We start from the raw sequence: 17,460 nt of genomic DNA, 5'->3' as shown, positions 1-17,460 counted from the left end.
TTTGTTATTTTTCCTCTCCCACTGAAACAGTCATTTCAAGCTAGAGTTGTGATCTCGCAGACAATACCGTCGTGTCTGCCGTGCATGCGCATATCCTCGTTAGTATAGTGGTCAGTATCCCCGCCTGTCACGCGGGAGACCGGGGTTCGATTCCCCGACGGGGAGCACTAATCTTTTAGTTACCATAGGGTGGAAATTCAACCTGCAATAATATACAATTCAGCAAAATAATCTTCGTTTACTCCATCTCCTCCAGAGTAAGCTAATATAATGGAGAAGCTCTAGTTCCAGGTGTCTGTTTTTTTTCTCTCCCACTGAAACAGTCGTGTCAAGCAAGAGTGTTGATCTCGCAGACAACACCGTCTAGTCTGCCGTCCTGCGCATATCCTCGTTAGTATAGTGGTCAGTATCCCTGCCTGTCACGCGGGAGACCGGGGTTTAATTCCCCGACGGGGAGCAGTGATTTTTTAGTTGCCATAGGGTGGAAATTGAACCTGCACTGCTATACCAATCGGCAAAATAATCTTCGTTCTCTCCATCTCCTCCAGAGTAAGCTAATATAATGGGAAAACTCTAGCGCCAGGTGTCTTTGTTTTTTTCCTCTCCCACTGAAACAGTCATGTCAAGCTAGAGTTGTGATCTCGCTGACAACACCGTCGTGTCTTCCGTGCATACACTTATCCTCGTTAGTATAGTGGTCAGTGTGCCCGCCTGTCACGCGGGAGACCGGGGTTTAATTCCCCGACAGGGAGCAGTAATTTTTTAGTTACCATAGGGTGGAAATTCAACCTGCACCATTATATCATTCGGCAAAATAATCTTCGTTTTCTCCATCTCCTCCAGAGTAAGCTAATACAATGGGGAAGCTCTAGCGCCAGGTGTTCTTTTTTTGTCCCACTGAAACAGTCATGTCAAGCTAGAGTTGTGATCTCGCTGACAACACCGTCGTGTCTGCCGTGCATGTGCATATCCTCGTTAGTATAGTGGTCAGTATCCCCGCCTGTCACGTGGGAGACCGGGGTTCGATTCCCCGATGGGCAGCATTAATTTTTTAGTTTCCATAGGTTGGAAATTGAACCTGCACTGCTATACCATTCGGCAAAATAATCTTCGTTCTCTCCATCTCCTCCAGAGTAAGCTAATATAATGTGGAAGCTCTAGCGCCAGGTGTCTTTGTTTTTTTCCTCTCCAACTGAAACGGTCATATCAAGCTAGAGTTGTGATCTCGCTGACAAAACCGTCGTGTCTGCCGTGCATGCGCATATCCTCGTTAGTATAGTGGTCAGTATCCCCGCCTGTCACGCGGGAGACCGGGGTTCGATTCCCCGACGGGGAGCAGTAATCTTTTAGTTACCATAGCGTGGAAATTCAACCTGCACTAATATACCATTCGGCAAAATAATCTTCGTTTTCTCCATCTCCTCCAGAGTAAGCTATTATATTGGGGAAGCTCTAGCGCCAGGTGTCTGTTTTCTTACTTTCCCACTGAAACAGTCGTGTCAAGCTAGAGTGTTGATCTCGCAGACAACACCGTCGTGTCTGGCGTCATGCGCATATCCTCGTTAGTATAGTGGTCAGTATCCCTGCCTGTCACGCGGAAGACCTGGGTTTATTTCCCCGACGGGGAGCAGTAATTTTTTAGTTACCATAGGGCGGAAATTCAACCTGCACTAATATATCATTCGGCAAAATAATCTTCGTTTTCTCCATCTCCTCCAGAGTAAGCTAATATAATGGGGAAGCTCTAGCGCCAGGTGTTCTTTTTTTCTGTCCCCCTGAAACAGTCATGTCAAGCTAGAGTTGTGATCTCGCTGACAACACCGTCGTGTCGGCCGTGCATGCGCATATTCTCGTTAGTATAGTTGTCAGTATCCCCGCCTGTCACGCGGGAGACCGGGGTTCGATTCCCCGACGGGGAGCAGTAATTTTTTAGTTACCATAGGGTGGAAATTCAACCTGCACTAATATATCATTCGTCAAAATAATCTTCGTTTTCTCCATCTCCCCCGGAGTAAGCTAATATGATGGGGAGGCTCTAGCGCCAGGTGTTTTTTTTCTGTCCCACTGAAAAAGACATGTCAAGCGAGAGTTGTGATCTCGCTGACAAAACCGTCGTGTCTGCCGTGCATGCGCATATCCTCGTTAGTATAGTGGTCAGTATCTCCGCCTGTCACGCGGGAGACCGGGGTTCGATTCCCCAACGGGGAGCAGTAATTTTTTAGTTACCATAGAGTGGAAGTTGAACCTGCACTGCTATACCAATCGGCAAAATAATCTTCGTTCTGTCCATCTCCTCCAGAGTAAGCTAATATAATGAAGAAGCTCTAGTGCCAGGTGTCTGTTTTTTTCTCTCCCACTGAAACAGTCATGTCAAGCGAGAGTTGTGATCTCGCTGACAACACCGTCGTGTCTGCCGTGCATGCGCATATCCTCGTTAGTATAGTGGTCAGTATCCCCGCCTGTCACGCGGGAGACCGGGGTTCGATTCCCCGACGGGGAGCAGTAATTTTTTAGTTACCATAGGGTAGAAATTCAACCTGCACTAATATATCATTCGACAAAATAATCTTCGTTTTCTCCATCTCCCCTAGAGTAAGCGAATATAATGGGGAAGCTCTAGCGCCAGGTGTTTTTTTTCTGTCCCACTGAAATGTCATGTAGAGTAGGAGTTGTCATCTCGCTGACAACACCGTCGTGTCTGCCGTGCATGCGCATATCCTCGTTGGTATAGTGGTCAGTATCCCCGCCTGTCACGCGGGAGACCGGCGTTCGATTTCCCAACGGGGAGCAGTAATTTTTTAGTTACCATAGGGTGGAAATTGAACCTGCACTGCTATACCAATCGGCAAAATAATCTTCGTTCTCTCCATCTCTTCCAGAGTAAGCTAATATAATGGGGAAACTCTAGCGCCAGGTGTCTTTGTTTTTTTTCCTCTCCTACTGAAACAGTCATGTCAAGCTAGAGTTGTGATCTCGCTGACAACACCGTCGTGTCTTCCGTGCATACACATATCCTCGTTAGTATATTTGTCAGTATCCCCGCCTGTCACGCGGGAGACCGGGGTTCGATTCCCCGACGGGGAGCAGTACTTTTTTAATTACCATAGGGTGGAAATTGAACCTGCACTACTATACCAATCGGCAAAATATTCTTCGTTCTCTCCATCTCCTCCAGATTAAGCTAATATAATGTGGAAGCTCTAGCGCCAGGTGTCTTTGTTTTTTTCCTCTCCCACTGAAACAGTCATGTTAAGCTACAGTTGTGATCTCGCAGACAATACCGTCGTGTCTGCCGTGCATGCGCATGTCCTCGTTAGTATAGTTGTCAGTATCCCCGCCTGTCACGCGGGAGACCGGGGTTCGATTCCCCGACGGGGAGCAGTAATTTTTTAGTTACCAAAGGGTGGAAATAGAACCTGCACTGCTATACCATTCGGCAAAATAATCTTCGTTTTCTCCATCTCCTCTAGAGTAAGCTAACATAATGTGGAAGCTCTAGCGCCAGGTGTCTTTGTTTTTTTTCCTCTCCCACTGAAACAGTCATTTCAAGCTAGAGTTGTGATCTCGCAGACAATACCGTCGTGTCTGCCGTGCATGCGCATATCCTCGTTAGTATAGTGGTCAGTATCCCCGCCTGTCACGCGGGAGACCGGTGTTCGATTCCCCGACGGGGAGCACTAATCTTTTAGTTACCATAGGGTGGAAATTCAACATGCACTAATATACCATTCAGCAAAATAATCTTCGTTTACTCCATCTCCTCCAGACTAAGCTAATATAATGGAGAAGCTCTAGTTCCAGGTGTCTGTTTTTTTCTCTCCCACTGAAACAGTCGTGTCAAGCAAGAGTGTTGATCTCGCAGACAACACCGTCTAGTCTGCCGTCCTGCGCATATTCTCGTTAGTATAGTGGTCAGTATCCCTGCCTGTCACGCGGGAGACCGGGGTTTAATTCCCCGACGGGGAGCAGTGATTTTTTAGTTACCATAGGGTGGAAATTGAACCTGCACTGCTATACCAATCGGCAAAATAATCTTCGTTCTCTCCATCTCCTCCAGAGTAAGCTAATATAATGGGGAAACTCTAGCGCCAGGTGTCTTTGTTTTTTTTCCTCTCCCACTGAAACAGTCATGTCAAGCTAGAGTTGTGATCTCGCTGACAACACCGTCGTGTCTTCCGTGCATACACATATCCTCGTTAGTATAGTGGTCAGTATCCCCGCCTGTCACGCGGGAGTTCGGGGTTCGATTCCCCGACGGGGAGCAGTACTTTTTTAGTTACCATAGGGTGGAAATTGAACCTGCACTACTATACCAATCGGCAAAATAATCTTCGTTTTCTCCGTCTCCTCCAGAGTAAGCTAATATAATGTGGAAGCTCTAGCGCCAGGTGTCTTTGTTTTTTTTCCTCTCCCACTGAAACAGTCATGTCAAGCTAGAGTTGTGATCTCGCAGACAACACCGTCGTGTCTGCCGTCATGCGCATCTCCTTGTTAGTATAGTGGTCAGTTTCCCTGCCTGTCACGCGGGCGACCGGGGTTTAATTCCCCGACGGGGAGCAGTAATTTTTTAGTTACCACAGGGTGGAAATTCAACGAGCACTAATATATCAATCGGAAAAAATATTTTCGTTTTCTCCATCTCCCCCAGAGTAAGCTAATATAAAGGGGAAGCTCTAGCGCCAGGTGTTTTTTTTCTGTCCCACTGAAAAAGTCATGTCAAGCGAGAGTTGTGGTCTCGCTGACAACACCGTCGTGTCTGCCGTGCATGCGCATTTCCTCGTTAGTATAGTGGTCAGTATCCCCGCCTGTCACGCGGGAGATCGGGGTTCGATTCCCCGATGGGGAGCAGTACTTTTTTAGTTACCATAGGGTGGAAATTGAACATGCACTACTATACCAATCGGCAAAATAATCTTCGTTTTCTCCGTCTCCTCCAGAGTAAGCTAATATAATGTGGAAGCTCTAGCGCCAAGTGTCTTTGTTTTTTTTCCTCTCCCACTGAAACAGTCATGTCAAGCTAGAGTTGTGATCTCGCAGACAACACCGTCGTGTCTGCCGTCATGCGCATATCCTCGTTAGTATAGTGGTCAGTATCCCTGCCTGTCACGTGGAAGACCGGGGTTTAATTCCCCGACGGGGAGCAGTAATTTTTTAGTTACCATAGGGTGGAAATTCAACCTGCACTAATATATCATTCGGCAAAATAATCTTCGTTTTCTCCATCTCCCCCAGAGTAAGCTAATATAATGGGGAAGCTCTAGCGCCAGGTGTTTTTTTTCTGTCCCACTGAAATGTCATGTCAAGTAGGAGTTGTGATCTCGCTGACAACACCGTCGTGTCTGCCGTGCATGCGCGTATCCTCGTTAGTATAGTGGTCAGTATCCCCGCCTGTCACGCGGGAGACCGGCGTTCAATTCCCCGACGGGGAGCAGTACTTTCTTAGTTACCATAGGGTGGAAATTGAACCTGCACTGCTATACCAATCGGAAAATAATATTCGTTCTCTCCATCTCCTCCAAAGTAAGCTAATATAATGGGGAAGCTCTAGCGCCAGGTGTCTTTTGTTTTCTTTTCCTCTCCCACTGAAACAGTCATGTCAAGCTAGAGTTGTGATCTCGCTGACAACACCGTCGTGTCTGCCGTGCATGCACATATCCTCGTTAGTATAGTGGTCAGTATCCCCGCCTGTCACGCGGGAGACCGGGGTTCGATTCCCCGACGGGGAGCAGTAACTTTTTAGTTACCATAGGGTGGAAATTGAACCTGCACTGCTATACCATTCGGCAAAATAATCTTCGTTTTCTCCGTCTCCTCCAGAGTAAGCTAATATAATGTGGAAGCTCCAGCGCCAGGTGTCTTTGTTTTTTTTCCTCTCCCACTGAAATATTCATGTCAAGCTAGAGTTGTGATCTCGCAGACAATACCGTCGTGTCTGCCGTACATGCGCATATCCTCGTTAGTATAGTGGCCAGTATGCCCGCCTGTCACGCGGGAGACCAGGGTTCGATTCCCCGACGGGGAGCAGTAATCTTTTAGTTACCATAGCGTGGAAATTCAACCTGCACTAATATACCATTCGGCAAAATAATCTTCGTTTTCTCCATCTCCTCCAGAGTAAGCTATTATATTGGGGAAGCTCTAGCGCCAGGTGTCTGTTTTCTTACTTTCCCACTGAAACAGTCGTGTCAAGCTAGAGTGTTGATCTCGCAGACAACACCGTCGTGTCTGCCGTCATGCGCATATCCTCGTTAGTATAGTGGTCAGTATCCCTGCCTGTCACGCGGAAGACCTGGGTTTAATTCCCCGACGGGGAGCAGTACTTTCTTAGTTACCATAGGGTGAAAATTGAACCTGCACTGCTATACCAATCGGCAAAATAATCTTCGTTTTCTCCGTCTCCTCCAGAGTAAGCTAATATAATGTGGAAGCTCTAGCGCCAGGTGTGTTTGTTTTTTTTGCTCTCCCACTGAAACAGTCATGTCAAGCTAGAGTTGTGATCTCGCAGACAATACCGTCGTGTCTGCCGTGCATGCGCATATCCTCGTTAGTATAGTGGCCAGTATCCCCGCCTGTCACGCGGGAGACCGGGGTTCGATTCCCCGACGGGGAGCAGTAATCTTTTAGTTACCATAGGGTGGAAATTCAACCTGCACTAATATACAATCGGCAAAATAATCTTCGTTTTCTCCATCTCCTCCAGAGTAAGCTAATATACAGGGGAAGCTCTAGCGCCAGGTATCTGTTTTTTTTCTCTCCCACTGAAACAGTCGTGTCAAGCTAGAGTGTTGATCTCGCAGACAACACCGTCGTGTCTGCCGTCATGCGCATATCCTCGTTAGTATAGTGGTCAGTATCCCTGCCTGTCACGCGGAAGACCGGGGTTTAATTCCCCGACGGGGAGCAGTAATTTTTTAGTTACCATAGGGTAGAAATTCAACCTGCACTAATATATCATTCGACAAAATAATCTTCGTTTTCTCCATCTCCCCTAGAGTAAGCGAATATAATGGGGAAGCTCTAGCGCCAGGTGTTTTTTTTTTCTGTCCCACTGAAATGTCATGTAGAGTAGGAGTTGTGATCTCGCTGACAACACCGTCGTGTCTGCCGTGCATGCGCATATCCTCGTTAGTATAGTGGTCAGTATCCCCGCCTGTCACGCGGGAGACCGGCGTTCGATTTCCCAACGGGGAGCAGTAATTTTTTAGTTACCATAGGGTGGAAATTGAACCTGCACTGCTATACCAATCGGCAAAATAATCTTCGTTCTCTCCATCTCTTCCAGAGTAAGCTAATATAATGGGGAAACTCTAGCGCCAGGTGTCTTTGTTTTTTTTCCTCTCCCACTGAAACAGTCATGTCAAGCTAGAGTTATGATCTCACTGACAACACCGTCTTGTCTTCCGTGCATACACATATCCTCGTTAGTATAGTGGTCAGTATCCCCGACTGTCACGCGGGAGACCGGGGTTCGATTCCCCGACGGGGAGCAGTACTTTTTTAGTTACCATAGGGTGGAAATTGAACCTGCACTACTATACCAATCGGCAAAATATTCTTCGTTCTCTCCATCTCCTCCAGATTAAGCTAATATAATGTGGAAGCTCTAGCGCCAGGTGTCTTTGTTTTTTTCCTCTCCCACTGAAACAGTCATGTTAAGCTACAGTTGTGATCTCGCAGACAATACCGTCGTGTCTGCCGTGCATGCGCATGTCCTCGTTAGTATAGTTGTCAGTATCCCCGCCTGTCACGCGGGAGACCGGGGTTCGATTCCCCGACGGGGAGCAGTAATTTTTTAGTTACCAAAGGGTGGAAATAGAACCTGCACTGCTATACCATTCGGCAAAATAATCTTCGTTTTCTCCATCTCCTCTAGAGTAAGCTAACATAATGTGGAAGCTCTAGCGCCAGGTGTCTTTGTTATTTTTCCTCTCCCACTGAAACAGTCATTTCAAGCTAGAGTTGTGATCTCGCAGACAATACCGTCGTGTCTGCCGTGCATGCGCATATCCTCGTTAGTATAGTGGTCAGTATCCCCGCCTGTCACGCGGGAGACCGGGGTTCGATTCCCCGACGGGGAGCACTAATCTTTTAGTTACCATAGGGTGGAAATTCAACCTGCAATAATATACAATTCAGCAAAATAATCTTCGTTTACTCCTTCTCCTCCAGAGTAAGCTAATATAATGGAGAAGCTCTAGTTCCAGGTGTCTGTTTTTTTTCTCTCCCACTGAAACAGTCGTGTCAAGCAAGAGTGTTGATCTCGCAGACAACACCGTCTAGTCTGCCGTCCTGCGCATATCCTCGTTAGTATAGTGGTCAGTATCCCTGCCTGTCACGCGGGAGACCGGGGTTTAATTCCCCGACGGGGAGCAGTGATTTTTTAGTTGCCATAGGGTGGAAATTGAACCTGCACTGCTATACCAATCGGCAAAATAATCTTCGTTCTCTCCATCTCCTCCAGAGTAAGCTAATATAATGGGAAAACTCTAGCGCCAGGTGTCTTTGTTTTTTTCCTCTCCCACTGAAACAGTCATGTCAAGCTAGAGTTGTGATCTCGCTGACAACACCGTCGTGTCTTCCGTGCATACACTTATCCTCGTTAGTATAGTGGTCAGTGTGCCCGCCTGTCACGCGGGAGACCGGGGTTTAATTCCCCGACAGGGAGCAGTAATTTTTTAGTTACCATAGGGTGGAAATTCAACCTGCACCATTATATCATTCGGCAAAATAATCTTCGTTTTCTCCATCTCCTCCAGAGTAAGCTAATATAATGGGGAAGCTCTAGCGCCAGGTGTTCTTTTTTTGTCCCACTGAAACAGTCATGTCAAGCTAGAGTTGTGATCTCGCTGACAACACCGTCGTGTCTGCCGTGCATGTGCATATCCTCGTTAGTATAGTGGTCAGTATCCCCGCCTGTCACGTGGGAGACCGGGGTTCGATTCCCCGATGGGCAGCATTAATTTTTTAGTTTCCATAGGTTGGAAATTGAACCTGCACTGCTATACCATTCGGCAAAATAATCTTCGTTCTCTCCATCTCCTCCAGAGTAAGCTAATATAATGTGGAAGCTCTAGCGCCAGGTGTCTTTGTTTTTTTCCTCTCCAACTGAAACGGTCATATCAAGCTAGAGTTGTGATCTCGCTGACAAAACCGTCGTGTCTGCCGTGCATGCGCATATCCTCGTTAGTATAGTGGTCAGTATCCCCGCCTGTCACGCGGGAGACCGGGGTTCGATTCCCCGACGGGGAGCAGTAATCTTTTAGTTACCATAGCGTGGAAATTCAACCTGCACTAATATACCATTCGGCAAAATAATCTTCGTTTTCTCCATCTCCTCCAGAGTAAGCTATTATATTGGGGAAGCTCTAGCGCCAGGTGTCTGTTTTCTTACTTTCCCACTGAAACAGTCGTGTCAAGCTAGAGTGTTGATCTCGCAGACAACACCGTCGTGTCTGGCGTCATGCGCATATCCTCGTTAGTATAGTGGTCAGTATCCCTGCCTGTCACGCGGAAGACCTGGGTTTATTTCCCCGACGGGGAGCAGTAATTTTTTAGTTACCATAGGGCGGAAATTCAACCTGCACTAATATATCATTCGGCAAAATAATCTTCGTTTTCTCCATCTCCTCCAGAGTAAGCTAATATAATGGGGAAGCTCTAGCGCCAGGTGTTCTTTTTTTCTGTCCCCCTGAAACAGTCATGTCAAGCTAGAGTTGTGATCTCGCTGACAACACCGTCGTGTCGGCCGTGCATGCGCATATTCTCGTTAGTATAGTTGTCAGTATCCCCGCCTGTCACGCGGGAGACCGGGGTTCGATTCCCCGACGGGGAGCAGTAATTTTTTAGTTACCATAGGGTGGAAATTCAACCTGCACTAATATATCATTCGTCAAAATAATCTTCGTTTTCTCCATCTCCCCCGGAGTAAGCTAATATGATGGGGAGGCTCTAGCGCCAGGTGTTTTTTTTCTGTCCCACTGAAAAAGACATGTCAAGCGAGAGTTGTGATCTCGCTGACAAAACCGTCGTGTCTGCCGTGCATGCGCATATCCTCGTTAGTATAGTGGTCAGTATCTCCGCCTGTCACGCGGGAGACCGGGGTTCGATTCCCCAACGGGGAGCAGTAATTTTTTAGTTACCATAGAGTGGAAGTTGAACCTGCACTGCTATACCAATCGGCAAAATAATCTTCGTTCTGTCCATCTCCTCCAGAGTAAGCTAATATAATGAAGAAGCTCTAGTGCCAGGTGTCTGTTTTTTTCTCTCCCACTGAAACAGTCATGTCAAGCGAGAGTTGTGATCTCGCTGACAACACCGTCGTGTCTGCCGTGCATGCGCATATCCTCGTTAGTATAGTGGTCAGTATCCCCGCCTGTCACGCGGGAGACCGGGGTTCGATTCCCCGACGGGGAGCAGTAATTTTTTAGTTACCATAGGGTAGAAATTCAACCTGCACTAATATATCATTCGACAAAATAATCTTCGTTTTCTCCATCTCCCCTAGAGTAAGCGAATATAATGGGGAAGCTCTAGCGCCAGGTGTTTTTTTTCTGTCCCACTGAAATGTCATGTAGAGTAGGAGTTGTCATCTCGCTGACAACACCGTCGTGTGTGCCGTGCATGCGCATATCCTCGTTGGTATAGTGGTCAGTATCCCCGCCTGTCACGCGGGAGACCGGCGTTCGATTTCCCAACGGGGAGCAGTAATTTTTTAGTTACCATAGGGTGGAAATTGAACCTGCACTGCTATACCAATCGGCAAAATAATCTTCGTTCTCTCCATCTCTTCCAGAGTAAGCTAATATAATGGGGAAACTCTAGCGCCAGGTGTCTTTGTTTTTTTTCCTCTCCTACTGAAACAGTCATGTCAAGCTAGAGTTGTGATCTCGCTGACAACACCGTCGTGTCTTCCGTGCATACACATATCCTCGTTAGTATAGTGGTCAGTATCCCCGCCTGTCACGCGGGAGACCGGGGTTCGATTCCCCGACGGGGAGCAGTACTTTTTTAATTACCATAGGGTGGAAATTGAACCTGCACTACTATACCAATCGGCAAAATATTCTTCGTTCTCTCCATCTCCTCCAGATTAAGCTAATATAATGTGGAAGCTCTAGCGCCAGGTGTCTTTGTTTTTTTCCTCTCCCACTGAAACAGTCATGTTAAGCTACAGTTGTGATCTCGCAGACAATACCGTCGTGTCTGCCGTGCATGCGCATGTCCTCGTTAGTATAGTTGTCAGTATCCCCGCCTGTCACGCGGGAGACCGGGGTTCGATTCCCCGACGGGGAGCAGTAATTTTTTAGTTACCAAAGGGTGGAAATAGAACCTGCACTGCTATACCATTCGGCAAAATAATCTTCGTTTTCTCCATCTCCTCTAGAGTAAGCTAACATAATGTGGAAGCTCTAGCGCCAGGTGTCTTTGTTTTTTTTCCTCTCCCACTGAAACAGTCATTTCAAGCTAGAGTTGTGATCTCGCAGACAATACCGTCGTGTCTGCCGTGCATGCGCATATCCTCGTTAGTATAGTGGTCAGTATCCCCGCCTGTCACGCGGGAGACCGGTGTTCGATTCCCCGACGGGGAGCACTAATCTTTTAGTTACCATAGGGTGGAAATTCAACATGCACTAATATACCATTCAGCAAAATAATCTTCGTTTACTCCATCTCCTCCAGAGTAAGCTAATATAATGGAGAAGCTCTAGTTCCAGGTGTCTGTTTTTTTCTCTCCCACTGAAACAGTCGTGTCAAGCAAGAGTGTTGATCTCGCAGACAACACCGTCTAGTCTGCCGTCCTGCGCATATTCTCGTTAGTATAGTGGTCAGTATCCCTGCCTGTCACGCGGGAGACCGGGGTTTAATTCCCCGACGGGGAGCAGTGATTTTTTAGTTGCCATAGGGTGGAAATTGAACCTGCACTGCTATACCAATCGGCAAAATAATCTTCGTTCCCTCCATCTCCTCCAGAGTAAGCTAATATAATGGGAAAACTCTAGCGCCAGGTGTCTTTGTTTTTTTCCTCTCCCACTGAAACAGTCATGTAAAGCTAGAGTTGTGATCTCGCTGACAACACCGTCGTGTCTTCCGTGCATACACATATCCTCGTTAGTATAGTGGTCAGTGTCCCCGCCTGTCACGCGGGAGACCGGGGTTTAATTCCCCGACAGGGAGCAGTAATTTTTTAGTTACCATAGGGTGGAAATTCAACCTGCACCATTATATCATTCGGCAAAATAATCTTCGTTTTCTCCATCTCCTCCAGAGTAAGCTAATATAATGGGGAAGCTCTAGCGCCAGGTGTTCTTTTTTTGTCCCACTGAAACAGTCATGTCAAGCTAGAGTTGTGATCTCGCTGACAACACCGTCGTGTCTGCCGTGCATGTGCATATCCTCGTTAGTATAATGGTCAGTATCCCCGCCCGTCACGTGGGAGACCGGGGTTCGATTCCCCGATGGGCAGCATTAATTTTTTAGTTTCCATAGGTTGGAAATTGAACCTGCACTGCTATACCATTCGGCAAAATAATCTTCGTTCTCTCCATCTCCTCCAGAGTAAGCTAATATAATGTGGAAGCTCTAGCGCCAGGTGTCTTTGTTTTTTTCCTCTCCAACTGAAACGGTCATATCAAGCTAGAGTTGTGATCTCGAAGACAATACCGTCGTGTCTGCCGTGCATGCGCATATCCTCGTTAGTATAGTGGTCAGTATCCCCGCCTGTCACGCGGGAGCCCGGGGTTCGATTCCCCGACGGGGAGCAGTAATCTTTTAGTTACCATAGCGTGGAAATTCAACCTGCACTAATATACCATTCGGCAAAATAATCTTCGTTTTCTCCATCTCCTCCAGAGTAAGCTATTATATTGGGGAAGCTCTAGCGCCAGGTGTCTGTTTTCTTACTTTCCCACTGAAACAGTCGTGTCAAGCTAGAGTGTTGATCTCGCAGACAACACCGTCGGGTCTGCCGTCATGCGCATATCCTCGTTAGTATAGTGGTCAGTATCCCCGCCTGTCACGCGGGAGACCGGGGTTTAATTCCCCGACGGGGAGCAGTACTTTCTTAGTTACCATAGGGTGAAAATTGAACCTGCACTGCTATACCAATCGGCAAAATAATCTTCGTTTTCTCCATCTCCTCCAGAGTAAGCTAATATAATGTGGAAGCTCTAGCGCCAGGTGTGTTTGTTTTTTTTGCTCTCCCACTGAAACAGTCATGTCAAGCTAGAGTTGTGATCTCGCAGACAATACCGTCGTGTCTGCCGTGCATGCGCATATCCTCGTTAGTATAGTGGCCAGTATCCCCGCCTGTCACGCGGGAAACCGGGGTTCGATTCCCCGACGGGGAGCAGTAATCTTTTAGTTACCATAGGGTGGAAATTCAACCTGCACTAATATACAATCGGCAAAATAATCTTCGTTTTCTCCATCTCCTCCAGAGTAAGCTAATATACAGGGGAAGCTCTAGAGCCAGGTATCTGTTTTTTTTCTCTCCCACTGAAACAGTCGTGTCAAGCTAGAGTGTTGATCTCGCAGACAACACCGTCGTGTCTGCCGTCATGCGCATATCCTCGTTAGTATAGTGGTCAGTATCCCTGCCTGTCACGCGGAAGACCGGGGTTTAATTCCCCGACGGGGAGCAGTAATTTTTTAGTTACCATAGGGTAGAAATTCAACCTGCACTAATATATCATTCGACAAAATAATCTTCGTTTTCTCCATCTCCCCTAGAGTAAGCGAATATAATGGGGAAGCTCTAGCGCCAGGTGTTTTTTTTCTGTCCCACTGAAATGTCATGTAGAGTAGGAGTTGTGATCTCGCTGACAACACCGTCGTGTCTGCCGTGCATGCGCATATCCTCGTTGGTATAGTGGTCAGTATCCCCGCCTGTCACGCGGGAGACCGGCGTTCGATTTCCCAACGGGGAGCAGTAATTTTTTAGTTACCATAGGGTGGAAATTGAACCTGCACTGCTATACCAATCGGCAAAATAATCTTCGTTCTCTCCATCTCTTCCAGAGTAAGCTAATATAATGGGGAAACTCTAGCACCAGGTGTCTTTGTTTTTTTTCCTCTCCCACTGAAACAGTCATGTCAAGCTAGAGTTGTGATCTCGCTGACAACACCGTCGTGTCTTCCGTGCATACACATATCCTCGTTAGTATAGTGGTCAGTATCCCCGCCTGTCACGCGGGAGACCGGGGTTCGATTCCCCGACGGGGAGCAGTACTTTTTTAGTTACCATAGGGTGGAAATTGAACCTGCACTACTATACCAATCGGCAAAATATTCTTCGTTCTCTCCATCTCCTCCAGATTAAGCTAATATAATGTGGAAGCTCTAGCGCCAGGTGTCTTTGTTTTTTTCCTCTCCCACTGAAACAGTCATGTTAAGCTACAGTTGTGATCTCGCAGACAATACCGTCGTGTCTGCCGTGCATGCGCATGTCCTCGTTAGTATAGTTGTCAGTATCCCCGCCTGTCACGCGGGAGACCGGGGTTCGATTCCCCGACGTGGAGCAGTAATTTTTTAGTTACCAAAGGGTGGAAATAGAACCTGCACTGCTATACCATTCGGCAAAATAATCTTCGTTTTCTCCATCTCCTCTAGAGTAAGCTAACATAATGTGGAAGCTCTAGCGCCAGGTGTCTTTGTTTTTTTTCCTCTCCCACTGAAACAGTCATTTCAAGCTAGAGTTGTTATCTCGCAGACAATACCGTCGTGTCTGCCGTGCATGCGCATATCCTCGTTAGTATAGTGGTCAGTATCCCCGCCTGTCACGCGGGAGACCGGGGTTCGATTCCCCGACGGGGAGCACTAATCTTTTAGTTACCATAGGGTGGAAATTCAACCTGCACTAATATACCATTCAGCAAAATAATCTTCGTTTACTCCATCTCCTCCAGAGTAAGCTAATATAATGGAGAAGCTCTAGTTCCAGGTGTCTGTTTTTTTTCTCTCCCACTGAAACAGTCGTGTCAAGCAAGAGTGTTGATCTCGCAGACAACACCGTCTAGTCTGCCGTCCTGCGCATATCCTCGTTAGTATAGTGGTCAGTATCCCTGCCTGTCACGCGGGAGACCGGGGTTTAATTCCCCGACGGGGAGCAGTGATTTTTTAGTTGCCATAGGGTGGAAATTGAACCTGCCCTGCTATACCAATCGGCAAAATAATCTTCGTTCTCTCCATCTCCTCCAGAGTAAGCTAATATAATGGGAAAACTCTAGCGCCAGGTGTCTTTGTTTTTTCCTCTCCCACTGAAACAGTCATGTCAAGCTAGAGTTGTGATCTCGCTGACAACACCGTCGTGTCTTCCGTGCATACACATATCCTCGTTAGTATAGTGGTCAGTGTCCCCGCCTGTCACGCGGGAGACCGGGGTTTAATTCCCCGACAGGGAGCAGTAATTTTTTAGTTACCATAGGGTGGAAATTCAACCTGCACCATTATATCATTCGGCAAAATAATCTTCGTTTTCTCCATCTCCTCCAGAGTAAGCTAATATAATGGGGAAGCTCTAGCGCCAGGTGTTCTTTTTTTGTCCCACTGAAACAGTCATGTCAAGCTAGAGTTGTGATCTCGCTGACAACACCGTCGTGTCTGCCGTGCATGTGCATATCCTCGTTAGTATAGTGGTCAGTATCCCTGCCTGTTACGTGGGAGACCGGGGTTCGATTCCCCGATGGGCAGCATTAATTTTTTAGTTTCCATAGGTTGGAAATTGAACCTGCACTAATATATCATTCGGCAAAATAATCTTCGTTTTCTCCATCTCCTCCAGAGTAAACTAATATAATGGGGAAGCTCTAGCGCCAGGTGTTCTTTTTTTCTGTCCCCCTGAAACAGTCATGTCAAGCTAGAGTTGTGGTCTCGCTGACAACACCGTCGTGTCGGCCGTGCATGCGCATATTCTCGTTAGTATAGTGGTCAGTATCTCCGTCTGTCATGCGGGAGACCGGGGTTCGATTCCCCAACGGGGAGCAGTAATTTTTTAGTTACCATAGAGTGGAAATTGAACCTGCACTGCTATACCAATCGGCAAAATAATCTTCGTTCTGTCCATCTCCTCCAGAGTAAGCTAATATAATGGAGAAGCTCTAGTGCCAGGTGTCTGTTTTTTTCTCTCCCACTGAAACAGTCATGTTAAGCTACAGTTGTGATCTCGCAGACAATACCGTCGTGTCTGCCGTGCATCGCATGTCCTCGTTAGTATAGTTGTCAGTATCCCCGCCTGTCACGCGGGAGACCGGGGTTCGATTCCCCGACGGGGAGCAGTAATTTTTTAGTTACCAAAGGGTGGAAATAGAACCTGCACTGCTATACCATTCGGCAAAATAATCTTCGTTTTCTCCATCTCCTCTAGAGTAAGCTAACATAATGTGGAAGCTCTAGCGCCAGGTGTCTTTGTTTTTTTTCCTCTCCCACTGAAACAGTCATTTCAAGCTAGAGTTGTGATCTCGCAGACAATACCGTCGTGTCTGCCGTGCATACGCATATCCTTGTTAGTATAGTGGTCAGTATCCCCGCCTGTCACGCGGGAGACCGGGGTTCGATTCCCCGACGGGGAGCAGTACTTTCTTAGTTACCATAGGGTGAAAATTGAACCTGCACTGCTATTCCAATCGGCAAAATAATCTTCGTTTTCTCCGTCTCCTCCACAGTAAGCTAATATAATGTGGAAGCTCTAGCGCCAGGTGTGTTTGTTTTTTTTGCTCTCCCACTGAAACAGTCATGTCAAGCTAGAGTTGTGATCTCGCAGACAATACCGTCGTGTCTGCCGTGCATGCGCATATCCTCGTTAGTATAGTGGCCAGTATCCCCGCCTGTCACGCGGGAGACCGGGGTTCGATTCCCCGACGGGGAGCAGTAATCTTTTAGTTACCATAGGGTGGAAATTCAACCTGCACTAATATACAATCGGCAAAATAATCTTCGTTTTCTCCATCTCCTCCAGAGTAAGCTAATATAAAAGGGAAGCTCTAGCGCCAGGTATCTGTTTTTTTTCTCTCCCACTGAAACAGTCGTGTCAAGCTAGAGTGTTGATATCGCAGACAACACCGTCGTGTCTGCCGTCATGCGCATATCCTCCATTAGTATAGTGGTCAGTATCCCTGCCTGTCAAGCGGGAGACCGTGGTTTAATTCCCGGACGGGGAGCAGTAATTTTTTAGTTACCACAGGGTGGAAATTCAACGTGCACTAATATATCAATCGGCAAAATAATCTTCGTTCTCTCCATCTCCCCCAGAGTAAGCTAATATAATGGGGAAGCTCTAGCGCCAGGTGTTTTTTTTTTCTGTCCTACTGAAAAAGTCATGTCAAGCGAGAGTTGTGATCTCGCTGACAACACCGTCGTGTCTGCCGTGCATGCGCATATCCTCGTTGGTATAGTCGTCAGTATCCCCGCCTGTCACGCGGGAGACCGGGGTTCGATTCCCCGACGGGGAGCAGTAATTTTTTAGTT

At 47.3% G+C, this 17,460-nt stretch overlaps 32 non-coding genes across 32 annotated transcripts; all 32 read left to right on the top strand.

Moving 5' to 3' along the window:
• Positions 1–93: 93 nt before the first annotated feature.
• Positions 94–165, top strand: TRNAD-GUC (transfer RNA aspartic acid (anticodon GUC)). The gene has a single exon. It is a non-coding gene; the product is annotated as a tRNA-Asp (tRNA).
• A 220-nt stretch (positions 166–385) lies between these two features.
• TRNAD-GUC (transfer RNA aspartic acid (anticodon GUC)) lies at positions 386–457 on the top strand. The gene has a single exon. It is a non-coding gene; the product is annotated as a tRNA-Asp (tRNA).
• An 807-nt stretch (positions 458–1,264) lies between these two features.
• On the top strand, positions 1,265–1,336 carry TRNAD-GUC (transfer RNA aspartic acid (anticodon GUC)). The gene has a single exon. It is a non-coding gene; the product is annotated as a tRNA-Asp (tRNA).
• Positions 1,337–2,136: 800 nt separating this feature from the next.
• TRNAD-GUC (transfer RNA aspartic acid (anticodon GUC)) lies at positions 2,137–2,208 on the top strand. Its single transcript has one exon. It is a non-coding gene; the product is annotated as a tRNA-Asp (tRNA).
• A 220-nt stretch (positions 2,209–2,428) lies between these two features.
• On the top strand, positions 2,429–2,500 carry TRNAD-GUC (transfer RNA aspartic acid (anticodon GUC)). Its single transcript has one exon. It is a non-coding gene; the product is annotated as a tRNA-Asp (tRNA).
• Positions 2,501–3,307: 807 nt separating this feature from the next.
• TRNAD-GUC (transfer RNA aspartic acid (anticodon GUC)) lies at positions 3,308–3,379 on the top strand. Its single transcript has one exon. It is a non-coding gene; the product is annotated as a tRNA-Asp (tRNA).
• A 224-nt stretch (positions 3,380–3,603) lies between these two features.
• TRNAD-GUC (transfer RNA aspartic acid (anticodon GUC)) lies at positions 3,604–3,675 on the top strand. The gene has a single exon. It is a non-coding gene; the product is annotated as a tRNA-Asp (tRNA).
• Positions 3,676–4,190: 515 nt separating this feature from the next.
• TRNAD-GUC (transfer RNA aspartic acid (anticodon GUC)) lies at positions 4,191–4,262 on the top strand. The gene has a single exon. It is a non-coding gene; the product is annotated as a tRNA-Asp (tRNA).
• Positions 4,263–4,774: 512 nt separating this feature from the next.
• TRNAD-GUC (transfer RNA aspartic acid (anticodon GUC)) lies at positions 4,775–4,846 on the top strand. The gene has a single exon. It is a non-coding gene; the product is annotated as a tRNA-Asp (tRNA).
• An 808-nt stretch (positions 4,847–5,654) lies between these two features.
• On the top strand, positions 5,655–5,726 carry TRNAD-GUC (transfer RNA aspartic acid (anticodon GUC)). Its single transcript has one exon. It is a non-coding gene; the product is annotated as a tRNA-Asp (tRNA).
• A 224-nt stretch (positions 5,727–5,950) lies between these two features.
• On the top strand, positions 5,951–6,022 carry TRNAD-GUC (transfer RNA aspartic acid (anticodon GUC)). Its single transcript has one exon. It is a non-coding gene; the product is annotated as a tRNA-Asp (tRNA).
• Positions 6,023–6,538: 516 nt separating this feature from the next.
• TRNAD-GUC (transfer RNA aspartic acid (anticodon GUC)) lies at positions 6,539–6,610 on the top strand. Its single transcript has one exon. It is a non-coding gene; the product is annotated as a tRNA-Asp (tRNA).
• Positions 6,611–7,415: 805 nt separating this feature from the next.
• On the top strand, positions 7,416–7,487 carry TRNAD-GUC (transfer RNA aspartic acid (anticodon GUC)). The gene has a single exon. It is a non-coding gene; the product is annotated as a tRNA-Asp (tRNA).
• A 223-nt stretch (positions 7,488–7,710) lies between these two features.
• TRNAD-GUC (transfer RNA aspartic acid (anticodon GUC)) lies at positions 7,711–7,782 on the top strand. The gene has a single exon. It is a non-coding gene; the product is annotated as a tRNA-Asp (tRNA).
• A 224-nt stretch (positions 7,783–8,006) lies between these two features.
• Positions 8,007–8,078, top strand: TRNAD-GUC (transfer RNA aspartic acid (anticodon GUC)). The gene has a single exon. It is a non-coding gene; the product is annotated as a tRNA-Asp (tRNA).
• Positions 8,079–8,298: 220 nt separating this feature from the next.
• On the top strand, positions 8,299–8,370 carry TRNAD-GUC (transfer RNA aspartic acid (anticodon GUC)). The gene has a single exon. It is a non-coding gene; the product is annotated as a tRNA-Asp (tRNA).
• An 807-nt stretch (positions 8,371–9,177) lies between these two features.
• TRNAD-GUC (transfer RNA aspartic acid (anticodon GUC)) lies at positions 9,178–9,249 on the top strand. The gene has a single exon. It is a non-coding gene; the product is annotated as a tRNA-Asp (tRNA).
• Positions 9,250–10,049: 800 nt separating this feature from the next.
• On the top strand, positions 10,050–10,121 carry TRNAD-GUC (transfer RNA aspartic acid (anticodon GUC)). Its single transcript has one exon. It is a non-coding gene; the product is annotated as a tRNA-Asp (tRNA).
• A 220-nt stretch (positions 10,122–10,341) lies between these two features.
• On the top strand, positions 10,342–10,413 carry TRNAD-GUC (transfer RNA aspartic acid (anticodon GUC)). The gene has a single exon. It is a non-coding gene; the product is annotated as a tRNA-Asp (tRNA).
• A 512-nt stretch (positions 10,414–10,925) lies between these two features.
• TRNAD-GUC (transfer RNA aspartic acid (anticodon GUC)) lies at positions 10,926–10,997 on the top strand. The gene has a single exon. It is a non-coding gene; the product is annotated as a tRNA-Asp (tRNA).
• A 223-nt stretch (positions 10,998–11,220) lies between these two features.
• TRNAD-GUC (transfer RNA aspartic acid (anticodon GUC)) lies at positions 11,221–11,292 on the top strand. Its single transcript has one exon. It is a non-coding gene; the product is annotated as a tRNA-Asp (tRNA).
• A 224-nt stretch (positions 11,293–11,516) lies between these two features.
• TRNAD-GUC (transfer RNA aspartic acid (anticodon GUC)) lies at positions 11,517–11,588 on the top strand. Its single transcript has one exon. It is a non-coding gene; the product is annotated as a tRNA-Asp (tRNA).
• A 1,098-nt stretch (positions 11,589–12,686) lies between these two features.
• Positions 12,687–12,758, top strand: TRNAD-GUC (transfer RNA aspartic acid (anticodon GUC)). Its single transcript has one exon. It is a non-coding gene; the product is annotated as a tRNA-Asp (tRNA).
• Positions 12,759–12,978: 220 nt separating this feature from the next.
• TRNAD-GUC (transfer RNA aspartic acid (anticodon GUC)) lies at positions 12,979–13,050 on the top strand. The gene has a single exon. It is a non-coding gene; the product is annotated as a tRNA-Asp (tRNA).
• Positions 13,051–13,274: 224 nt separating this feature from the next.
• TRNAD-GUC (transfer RNA aspartic acid (anticodon GUC)) lies at positions 13,275–13,346 on the top strand. Its single transcript has one exon. It is a non-coding gene; the product is annotated as a tRNA-Asp (tRNA).
• An 803-nt stretch (positions 13,347–14,149) lies between these two features.
• On the top strand, positions 14,150–14,221 carry TRNAD-GUC (transfer RNA aspartic acid (anticodon GUC)). Its single transcript has one exon. It is a non-coding gene; the product is annotated as a tRNA-Asp (tRNA).
• A 519-nt stretch (positions 14,222–14,740) lies between these two features.
• TRNAD-GUC (transfer RNA aspartic acid (anticodon GUC)) lies at positions 14,741–14,812 on the top strand. The gene has a single exon. It is a non-coding gene; the product is annotated as a tRNA-Asp (tRNA).
• Positions 14,813–15,032: 220 nt separating this feature from the next.
• Positions 15,033–15,104, top strand: TRNAD-GUC (transfer RNA aspartic acid (anticodon GUC)). The gene has a single exon. It is a non-coding gene; the product is annotated as a tRNA-Asp (tRNA).
• A 1,093-nt stretch (positions 15,105–16,197) lies between these two features.
• TRNAD-GUC (transfer RNA aspartic acid (anticodon GUC)) lies at positions 16,198–16,269 on the top strand. Its single transcript has one exon. It is a non-coding gene; the product is annotated as a tRNA-Asp (tRNA).
• Positions 16,270–16,493: 224 nt separating this feature from the next.
• On the top strand, positions 16,494–16,565 carry TRNAD-GUC (transfer RNA aspartic acid (anticodon GUC)). Its single transcript has one exon. It is a non-coding gene; the product is annotated as a tRNA-Asp (tRNA).
• A 224-nt stretch (positions 16,566–16,789) lies between these two features.
• On the top strand, positions 16,790–16,861 carry TRNAD-GUC (transfer RNA aspartic acid (anticodon GUC)). Its single transcript has one exon. It is a non-coding gene; the product is annotated as a tRNA-Asp (tRNA).
• A 511-nt stretch (positions 16,862–17,372) lies between these two features.
• Positions 17,373–17,444, top strand: TRNAD-GUC (transfer RNA aspartic acid (anticodon GUC)). Its single transcript has one exon. It is a non-coding gene; the product is annotated as a tRNA-Asp (tRNA).
• Positions 17,445–17,460: the final 16 nt, after the last annotated feature.

Source organism: Rhipicephalus microplus, chromosome 9, assembly GCF_043290135.1.
Source record: "Rhipicephalus microplus isolate Deutch F79 chromosome 9, USDA_Rmic, whole genome shotgun sequence".
NCBI classification, from domain to species: Eukaryota; Metazoa; Arthropoda; class Arachnida; order Ixodida; family Ixodidae; genus Rhipicephalus; species Rhipicephalus microplus.
The sequence above is the reverse complement of the archived record's forward strand: the minus strand, read 5'-3'. Positions and strand labels throughout refer to the sequence as shown.